Source organism: Pseudorasbora parva, chromosome 23 (genome assembly GCF_024679245.1).
Source record: "Pseudorasbora parva isolate DD20220531a chromosome 23, ASM2467924v1, whole genome shotgun sequence".
NCBI classification, from domain to species: Eukaryota; Metazoa; Chordata; class Actinopteri; order Cypriniformes; family Gobionidae; genus Pseudorasbora; species Pseudorasbora parva.
The window spans coordinates 6,702,561-6,713,613 of NC_090194.1; positions in this window are offsets into that span (position 1 = coordinate 6,702,561).

The following is an 11,053-nucleotide window of genomic DNA, read 5'->3' on the forward strand; positions in this document are numbered from 1 at the left end:
GCTTAACATAATGACGGCCTAGTTGAGCTTGTGTGCTTCTAGTAAACACAGAAACTGGCGAACGGCGGTCTTTCGAATCAGCTTTGACCACGACTCTGGAAGACTTAAAGAGTTCAGCTTTTCTCTGGGAAAAGAACAAAGATCGGCACTGAAGTCATTCATTCTTAAAACGGGAAATTGTGTTCTGAGTTTTGCCGACCGGATACGGCAAATGTTTAAAGGTGCCCTAGAATTAAAAATTGAATTAGTACATAGTACATTTCAGTACATGGACATCACATACTGTGAGTCTCAAACACCATTGCCTCCTACTTCTTATATAAATCTCGTGAATCAAAAACACCACAGAAAAAAAAGTCCTTTCAACATAAACCCAACCGTGACGCAAACGTTAAGGAAAATTTATATGCACGCCCCCAACATTTGCATATGTCCAAACAAGTTAATTGTCAGTCGGAACTAATGAAGCCGAATCATCAAACGACACTTGAGGATAGCAAAAACGGCAGCTTTGACACACATAATGATCCAGGCTGTGCAGGAGGCGTGAGGACTTATATGTCAACAGTCATATAAGGACTTATATGTCAACTGGTTGAGGTTTATTATAATTGGATACCACAACAAATCGTTCGTTTGTTCGGCCCATTTCAAGCAAGCTTCGCTTAGTGTCTTAAACGGAAGAACGGGGCAACTGTACTCCTGCAAGCAGTAAGTCATTTATCCACTTATTGACTAGCTGTTTAAACAATTTCTGATTAAATCGAAAGTTTCTTAGAGAGACCGCATTGTCTAGATGTGCAGTCGGTCAGGACTCACGAGCCGCTTCACTGAACTGCTGTGAGCTGCTGAAATAAGCCAATCAGAGCAGAGCTTAACATTAATATTCATGACCCTTCCAAATAAGGCAAAAACAGAGCATTACATCCTATAGGGACAATTTATAGGGTTGTTAATGGACCTGTAAAACTGTATCTGGACAATTTTTGCCCTTAAATAAGCCACATATTCTCTATGTAATGTAGATATCAGAGTTTAACAGTTTAACATATTGTTTCAAATCATTCTAGGGCACCTTTAATCTATCAACGAGCTCCGCTTCACGTTGCTCTGGTTGGTTGTAGCGCTATCCTATCGCGTGCAGAGGGAGTTTGAAAGACAACCGTTTATCCCGCCCTTCGGATTGAGCTGTCAATGGTGAGTTTCCAGACCAAACATCTTGATGTGGGTCTGGCATGTCAGGCTAGTGACTTGCTGTCTTGCCCCCACACCAGTAAACACAGAAGAGTAGTTCAAGTATTCTAACACTGAACACTGCAAGAGTCATATACAAATGATTCTTGTGAACTGGTTCTTTTTAGTGAATCATTCAAAAAATCAGGGGCATCGCATAAACATTTTTCAGCAGCAGTAACATTAGCATAACATTATGGCATCTAATGCACAGAAGCCAATGTGCTGGTTTAGTGGCACTTCTGGTTTTCAGTGGCATATGCAACTAAAATTGTGTCATGCATGAGCCCCCAGTAAAATACTGCTGAGCCCTATAAATACTTGGCCTACTGATAAATGCTTGTCTGACAATGGAGATTATCATATACCAACCTCATAATGACTTTCCATGATAATATTTTAGCAATTATATCATATAAAGCATGATAAAGCTGCTCTATATTGCGTATGCAGCATGTGAACGAGCAACACAGAAAATGTATGTCCATATATCCAAAACAGTATTGAAAAAATATTTTTGAAGGACGGCCCACTTATGAAAGGTTAGAAACGGTTGTGGTCAAAATGAATCACACAATCTCAAATTCGTTTAGAATAATGAGCTTATTGTTTGAAATAGTGAGATTCAGTTTGTAACATGTTGGAACCGTAATCAACACAACATCTGTGGTGATAAAAGCAAACCAAACACCTATGCACACATATTTCACACATTTTTACTGCATAGGTTCGTATAATATCACCATATCTTCCATAAATAGAATCCCAGTCATACTGGGTAACCAAGGACACATCCATAAGACTGACAGTGATTTATAGATTTTTCAGACTCTGCTCGGCTCATGGTTTGAGCGCTGAAGTGTGTGTGCGTATGCACTCATTTCACCTGATCGATCAGTAAACAGTTTGAGTTCAAGGATAAGACTGATCTCTAGAGCATGAATGACAGCTTGATGACGCCATTTCATTTCATGATGTCATTCTAATGAAATTTGATCAGACTGAATATGAGACCAAATGGTAAGCAGTTGAGCATGAATACAGAGGGGAGAATGCCAAAGGCAACTTCCTTTAAAGAAATATAGACAGGAACTTCATATTCATTAAACCCCAGGATTGCGGTTTGTAATTATAAGAGGTCCATGCATCATTTTTCTGCCGAAGCCGTGTTTACCAGTGCTGAGATTGAAATATACTGCCATAGATTATCTGACATGACAGGCCAAATGAATGTCTATCGGTAATCATGCATGTGAACCTTTGCCTTGCCCTGTATAATTAACGACAATGAGGCTCATGGGATTTGTGACGGGATAATGAAGTCCAGAGATGAATACAGAGGATATGATTTGATATACACAAATCACTGACATTATGGATTTAACTACTGCAAATACACTGATTGCTTTCTGATGTATTAAAAAAATATGTTAGGGGAAAACCTAGGACCACCTCTTTTTGAAATGATTATTTTTCAAAATTCACCATATATATATATATGAGAGAGAGAGATAGATAGACAGATAGACAGATAGATAGATAGATAGATAGATAGATAGATAGATAGATAGATAGATAGATAGATAGATAGATAGATAGATAGATAGATAGATAGATAGATAGATAGATAGATAGATAGATAGATAGAGATAATATAATAGTGGAATTAACATAAAAAAATTTAAAGTCTAACTTAAAAATGCATGTTTGTATATATCCTTCTCACATTTATAATACTTTGGTCAGTTAATAATAATAATTTATGTAGTTTTGTTATTTATTTGTAGTCGTTTCATGTCATTTCTTGAATCACTTAACAAGTCGAGGTTGATTATAGGATTTAGAAAGTAATTAGTAATAATAAGTAATTAAATACTTTTTGGAGACGGTAATTTGTACAGTAATCTAATTACACTATTGAAGATGTATTTAGTAACTTACTTTTTAGAGTAACTTACTCAACACTGCTCCCCTGAGCGACCTTCATCTGATGGATTTTTGAAGGCAGCATACTTGTGTCCTTCGCTGCCTTTGATATCCCACAATCCTGTGCGTTCCATTCTGTGACAGTTGAGCAAGAAAAAAAGATGGCTTTCCAAAGATGCGTTTGCTGGTCTGTTTGTGTGTAAATGTACGTTTTTGACCAACATTGTAGCGAGAAATTACAAATGTAGCAATTAAATATTTGTTTAGTTCCCACCAAAGCTATTAAAGTCTATTAAATATGTGTAATAGATTACTTTACACATACTAACTACAATGTAATTGTCATGTAATTTGCAATCAGTAACCAACTACAATTTGAAAGTAATGTTTTAAAATTAATATTATATTAACATAATAATAATAATGTATTCATCTGCCCTCTCTAATGTATAATGCATGGCTTTAAATATTATGATTAGTGATTTTATAAACTATACACAGCATATCATGTGTAGCGCCTCTCTAGCGTGCTTAACTATAACGAGAGGTGGCTATCCTGAGTTCTTTAACTAGCTGTACTATCCAATAAGTGAGGTTTCACTAATAAACGTATAAATGTTTAACTTGTGTGTGTGTATTTACTTACTTATTATATTAAATACTTTTCCCCTTTAAATCACTATTTAAACAGTAATATTTACACTTGAACAGGAAATTAAATGCCTTGGACTTACTTTTATCCTATAAACACTTTCACATTTAGTCCAAATATAATCTTTTTTCTGAATTAACTTAAAATATCAAAAGAATCAGAAACTGCAACTGTTTTATAAAAAAGTAAAACAGGATTTACTTAGGAAAAGTTAGATATGTTCTGTCAAAATCACTTTTCAGATCACAAATGCATTAAAATTCACATTGAAAACATAAGGGCCCAAAAAAAGAAAATAGCCGGCAAAACCCTAGCTTAATATTCAAATACACGTCAAATGTTCAAACGATGCAGGCCTGAATGTAGCTTGGGTGCGTTGTAGCCTTAAACCAAATGGCTGCTTCACCACACAGGCCAAACAAAAAAATACGGTACCTTTTACTCAATGTGAATGTAACCTCCCTCGCACAGGATCAAAGGCGTCAGCAGCAGAGGGCAGAACGAGAAGATTCACGCTGAAGAGAAAAGTCTGAAGAAAAGATGCACATGACGATCTCAGCAAAGTCCACCACTCGATAGCACTATCCGGCTCGGCCCTCAGGGTCTTTGATCATCATTGGTCGCACAGTTCAACACGGGCTTTACTAATCGAGGTCGCTGGTCGCTAACTTGTCAGCAAAGTCCATGCACAAACACTAGTCACTTAATCAGCGGCTAATTTAAACTTACTTCTGTCTTACAGTGATGAGTTTACCACTCACACAGACGGAACTATCACCACTCACGTTCTAAGAGTCCTTGTGGAACCCTCTCACTCACACAGTGCGATACATTCCCCACAACAGTCTTTTCTTTACCGCAAACAAAACCACCTGCGTTCGTCTCTCTCTTCCTTGTCCCTTGACCTCTACTCTCATTGGCTCATACACATACTCGCAAAAATAAAATAACTTAAAGCATTTGTGTAACTTTATATTCCTATTTTTACAGGCATGTTTTAAAGTATTTTCACATATTATTACTCAACAAATATTTAACATTTTAAATGCTGTATTAGTAAACCATGAACATTAACCAATATGCATTTTTCTCATTGAGCAAAATCATAACTTCGTCACTGGTCAATGAATCTTAACTTTTTTTTTTTTTTACCTGGTATTCTATTTATTAAACTATGAAATTATTTATTCAACTTGTATATCTTATACTAATAGATATATTTCAACAGGGTTACACCCTCCCCCTTTTAACTGTCTGCGTGTCCTCATCAGACACCAATAAACTATCAAAGGAGTCCTAATGGCATAATAACTAATGTATCTAGTGTTTTCCTATTTTAATGACTATCCCTCTGTGTACTATGGTCAAAGGCTCATCTCTTGATTTACCAGGCTCATCATAGGTAAGTCTAATAGTTGGCTTGGCAGTTCTCTTAGGTCTAGGCTCAAAGCTGGGCTGCCTTTTCACCTCCTGGACCTCAGATACTCCTTCAGACTCCGATCCAGCTTCACTTGTGTCTTCCCGAGCTACTTCCGTATCACACTCATGCTCAGGTTCGGGGTCAGAGTTGTGGTCAACTTCTTCTGAGTCTGAATCATTTCCAGGAACATGTTCGGGTCTAGGGTAATTTCCCTGTTCATCTTCTAACTCAGATACAGGCCTGGCAGGATTTAGCACCCTTGGGACAAGCTCTCTCCAACTGACACAGTGAGGAACATAATACTCCATGTCAGAGGACGAATCAGAAAACTCCTGTGACTCTTGAGTTTTTGGTTGTGAGTCACTTTGACTTCTTTTTTGAGTGTCTGCTCTGGTCTTGGGTTTCTTAGGCGGATCAGAATCCTGGTCAGTGCATGGTATTCTCACCAGCTGTCCAATCGGAAGAAGGTGGTCTCTGTGCATAGTCTTTGTTCCTAGCCTTCCATCCTCCCGCTTGATCTTGAACACTGGTAGGTTTGGCATCTTTCCCACGACAACATACGGATCAGGACTCCACTTGCTTTCTAGTTTGTGCTTGCCTCTCAGGCCTAGATTCCGAAGCAGTACTCTGTCGCCAATCTCAATAGACTGAAAGGTAACTCTGCGATCGTACAACCTCTTATTTCTCTGGTGCCGTTTGTCTGCGGCATCAGAGGCTAACTTGTAGGCTTGCTTCAAGTCTTCCTTTAGCTTTGTTACATATTGGGTGTGAGACACCTCTTCTATGCCATCAGGGGATGTTCCAAAGCACAAATCAACAGGAAGTCTCGCCTCTCTGCCAAACATTAGACGGTACGGCGAGTACCCTGTGGCATCACACTTGGTGCTGTTGTAAGCATGGACCAAGTGTGGCACATGTTGACTCCACGTACGCTGCTTTTCTCGGCCTAACGTACCTAGCATCGATAGCAGAGTTCTGTTGAACCGCTCCGGCTGCGGGTCTCCTTGCGGATGATACGGCGTGGTCCGCGACTTTCGTATCCCCATCAAGGTCAACAGTTCTCGGATCAAACGGCTCTCAAAATCTCTTCCTTGATCCGAATGGATCCTTGAAGGCAGTCCATAATGTATGAAATATTTCTCAATCAGGACCTTTGCCACAACATGGGCCTTCTGGCTTTTAGTGGGGAAAGCCTGAGCATATCTCGTAAAGTGATCCGTTACAACCAACACATTACTTATGCCTTTGGAGTCAGGCTCCATGGAAAGAAAGTCCATGCACACTAAATCCATGGGTCCATGGCTTACAATCTGGTGCAACGGAGCAGCTCTCTGTATTGGGGTCTTGTGCGTGACACACTCCCCACAGTTCTTGATATATTCTTCCACTTGCATCGACATCCTAGGCCAAAAGAATCTACTTCGGAGCAGGTCAACGGTTCTTTCGTGTCCCAGGTGTCCCAGGTCATCATGCATTGCCTTCATAACCATCTCTCGGAACTCTCTCGGCAGGAGGAGTTGACTGATCACCTCTCCGGATGGTCTTTTGCTATACCGATACAGTAATCCATCTTTCATTTCCAGCTTTCCAGCTTCCCTTTTCAATCTGGACAATTCAGGATTCATGGTCCCCTCCTCTTGCCAACGCCCATGCTTGACTGCTTGTATGGCCGGTCCAATGGCTTCATCCTCTTCTTGGGCTTTCCTGAGACTCCGTTTTGACATGAGTTCCAGCGACTTTAACTCCAGGTGTGTGGGAAAAGCATACAGGTCAGGCACACAGTAGGGAGATGCTCCGAGCTGAGCAACACAGACAGATGTACTGCATGCAGACTCTGAAACGCAGATTCCTTGACATATGGATTTCACTCCAGACTGAGGTATAGTCACCCAGCCATTGCCATCCTCCTCCGGCATGTTCCTTGACAACAGGTCGGCATCAATGTTCTGTCGGCCTGGGCGATACTGCACATCAAATTCATACGTCGATAGGGCAGCTAACCAGCGATGCCCCACCGCATTAAGCTTGGCTGTAGACAGCACGTATGTAAGCGGGTTGTTGTCAGTACGTACGGTGAATCTTGCACCATACAAATAGTCGTGGAATTTGTCGACTACTGCCCACTTGAGTGACAAGAATTCCAGCTGATGTATGGGGTAGTTTCTCTCTGCAGAGCTCAGTTTTCGGCTTGCAAAGGCAACTGGTCTCAGGCCTTCAGGATGTTCTTGGTAAATAACAGCACCCAGACCCTTCAAGCTGGCATCCACATGCAGGATGTATGGATGTTGTGGATTGGCAAAGGCCAGGACAGGCGCATGTGTCAGACAGTATATTATGTGATGAAATGCATCTGTACAGGATTTGTCCCATCTTTCCCCGAACGGCGCAGATTCTTTCAAGTAGACTTTGTTCACATTGTGGGTGTCCTTACTTCTCTTCTGAGTTGGAGCATACCCCTTTGTGAGTTCAGTCAACGGTCTAACAATTTCAGAATAGTTCTGAATAAATCGGCGGTAATAACCACAAAATCCTAGGAAAGATTGTAACGTCTTCAGATTTGTTGGCATGGGCCATGTAGTGACTGCCTCAATCTTGTTTGGATCAGGGGCAACTCCATCTGAAGACACGATGTGGCCCAGGTACTTGACCCTTGGCAGACATATCTGGCACTTGTCCACTGAAAGTTTCAGCCCAACTTCACCGAGACGATCTAGGACCTTAAGCAGTCTCTCTTCGTGTTCCTCAAGAGTTTTTCCAAACACTATAACATCGTCCAGGTACACCAGTACTTGTAAGAGGTTCATGTCACCGACAGCCTTTTCCATCAACCTTTGAAAGGTTGCTGGTGCCCCGGTAATGCCTTGAGGCATTCGTTCAAACTGGAAAAATCCTAACGGACAAATGAATGCCGTTTTCTCTTTGTCCTCTTCGGACATAGCTATCTGATAGTAGCCCGAGCGCAAATCCAGTACAGAAAACCACTGACTCCCTGTTAATGCATTCAAAGCATCTTCAATGCATGGTGTTGTGTACTGGTCAGGTATGGTGCGGCTATTCAACAGTCGGTAATCTATACACATCCTAATAGCCCCAGTCTTCTTTCTGACTACAACTATAGGGGATGCATAGGGGCTTCGCGACTCTGTTATGATTCCGGCCTGCAGCAATTCTTGTAAATGCTTTCTCACATCTTCGATATCTGCAGGGGCTAATCGGCGTGATCGTTGACGGAAAGGGCGGGAATCAGAAAGTCGAATTCTGTGCTCTACTCCTCTTGCTAATCCCACGTCCCACTCGTGCATTGAGAATACATAAGACTTCTGAGCTAGTTTCTTACGTAATCTGTTCTTCCATTGTTCTGAGATAGGAGAGTCCCCAAAGTTGATCATGCTCTCATCAAAGTCAGAGGAAGCAGTCTCCTTAGGGGGAATCGTCGCAACTGAATCAATGTGGTACACACATCCAATCACTGTTCCCACCGGTATGGAAGTTTCTCTTGAAGAGTCATTTTTTAGTTGTATTCTCAAACTGTTGACATCCAATGCCCCACTGGGCACAACCATGGGATGAAAAATCACATCAGCAGGTAAGGCAGCTGCTGGTGAGGAGTCTATCATCAGGATTTCTTGAGCAACAGGTTCCTTCAGCTCGACTTTGCACACAACCTGAGTCTCACCATCTGGGGGTAAGACTAAGGGACCAGGACCCATCCATCGGACACAACCAGCTTCCTCCTCTTGGACTGGAACCGCACCACCCTGTAGAGCAGTTTGATCTTCCTCAACATGAACACGAAGGCCTAGTGTTCGGGTGACATCAATGCCATTATCTTTGCATTGATTCACCAAACGTCTAACATGGCTTGCATTCGTGCCCACGATGACCGACGTCTTATCTTCAGTCCTTGGATTAGGACATATGAGAGCTAGGACAGTTACAGTCTGACTGGTTCCTAACACCTCAGCTGGATATTCCACATCAACCACCACGTAGCCACGGTAAGGATAACTAGCTCCAGACTCACTTAAACCCCACAGGGAAAGACCAGCTACTGGCTGAATGGGGATCTCAGACAAGTGCTTCAGGTACCAAGGTTCAAAAATGATCGTCACCTGAGAGCCACTATCTAATAGAGCAGTGCAGGGTTGTCCATTAACCTTCAGTGGCACCAGGCTAGGCGGCCCAACTAAACCTTCAGGAATAAGCACACCATCCGGCATGTCAGCTGTACTTTTCTCAACAGAACAGTTAACAGCATTGGTGGAGGCATCACTTGACGGCTGGTTGTTCTTGGACAGCTTCAAAGCTTGGATAAGTTTCTTGATAACTTTAGCCTGGTTTTCTGGGCTTTGGCACTTCCTTGCGAAATGCCCACTCTCACCACATCGATAACAGAAGTGTTCCTCCGATACTTTCAATGATCGCTGTGGGGAACTGGCTACTGGTTTTGAGGTATTCACAGCTGAAATGGCAGCTTGAGGTTCAGTTACTTTATTGGTTACCTTCTGTTGCAAGCGCTTCATTTGTTTTTTCAAAGCCGTTATCTCACTGTCTGAACTGCACTCACTGCATACTATATTTGAGGGAATTTTCTCACTGCTAACTGATGGGTTGTGGGCTGGCTTAGACACGACAGCAGCAACCAAGGCTTTAAGTTCTTTAATTTCAGACTTCAAGGTCTGAATCTCCGTCTGTTTCACCTCAGCATTCTGCCTTACATTTCCACTTTGCACGACAGGAGTAATCTTCTTTCGTGAGGCCTCATATTCCTCTTCTGTTCGAATCTCTTTTAAAAGCTGGAGAAAAGTCGGGGGATTTGCTCTCCTCTCTCTCAATCGAAGGTTAACTAACATCAGATCAGAGGTTATCGAACCACGTAACAATTGGTCAAGTCTTGCTCTATCTGCACATCTAAGGGGGAGACCATCTCTCTGCACCACCCTATTCAACGACTGTTCGAGACGTCTGAGGAAGTCAGACAGCTTCTCACCTGGTTGTTGCTGCAGTAGGCGAAATGCAAAATACAACTCTTCTCCTGACTCTGCTGTCCCAAAAGCATGCTCCAGGGCCTCTATACAGTCTTCGGGGCTCACATCAGGATCACTGGCTCGTACTGCCTTTACAATGTCAAGTGCCGGGCCTCTGAGACTTTCCATTAGTCTCCGCCTCTTCTCTTTGTGAGAACAGTCACACTCTTCCACCATGAGCCGTGCTTGACCCAACCAGTGGTCGAACTGCTCTTCTCCAGCTGGGGTGGGCAACAACCCAGAAAAAGTTCGTAGGCGGCGATAACTTCCATGCTCACTTGATGACTTGGATGTCTTGTCAAGTAAATCACTCACAGCTCGCAGGATTGCCTCTGTGGACTTGGCAGCAGCTTTATCTTCAGGGAACAATGTGCAAAGGTCTTCGGCATGTCTATCTGAAGCTGGTTGCGTTCCGGACATATCAACTTGTGTACTGGCTTGTGTAGCTGCATCAGCTATGATTACCGACCACGGGCTTCCACCATCAATAGGAAACACTTCAAAGGGAACAATTTCGCCTTTTACTACTTCCTTACATTCACACAAGACCAAGTATTGGTTTAGTTGGGTGTTGAAAATTCGACCTCTGACTCGCACTCGTCCCAAGCACTTCACAGTTTGCATTGTCTTTTCAATTGCACTTATGTCTACATCATCTCGGATGAGCACCATGACTGCATGAGCCTCGTCTAATGCCTCCCCGCGGCACCAGCCTTTTAATTCTGTTGCTAGCTGTTTCATGGGTTCCATATTGGCTTATCAAATAGCACTATGTAAAGCTTCAGAAGGCTAATT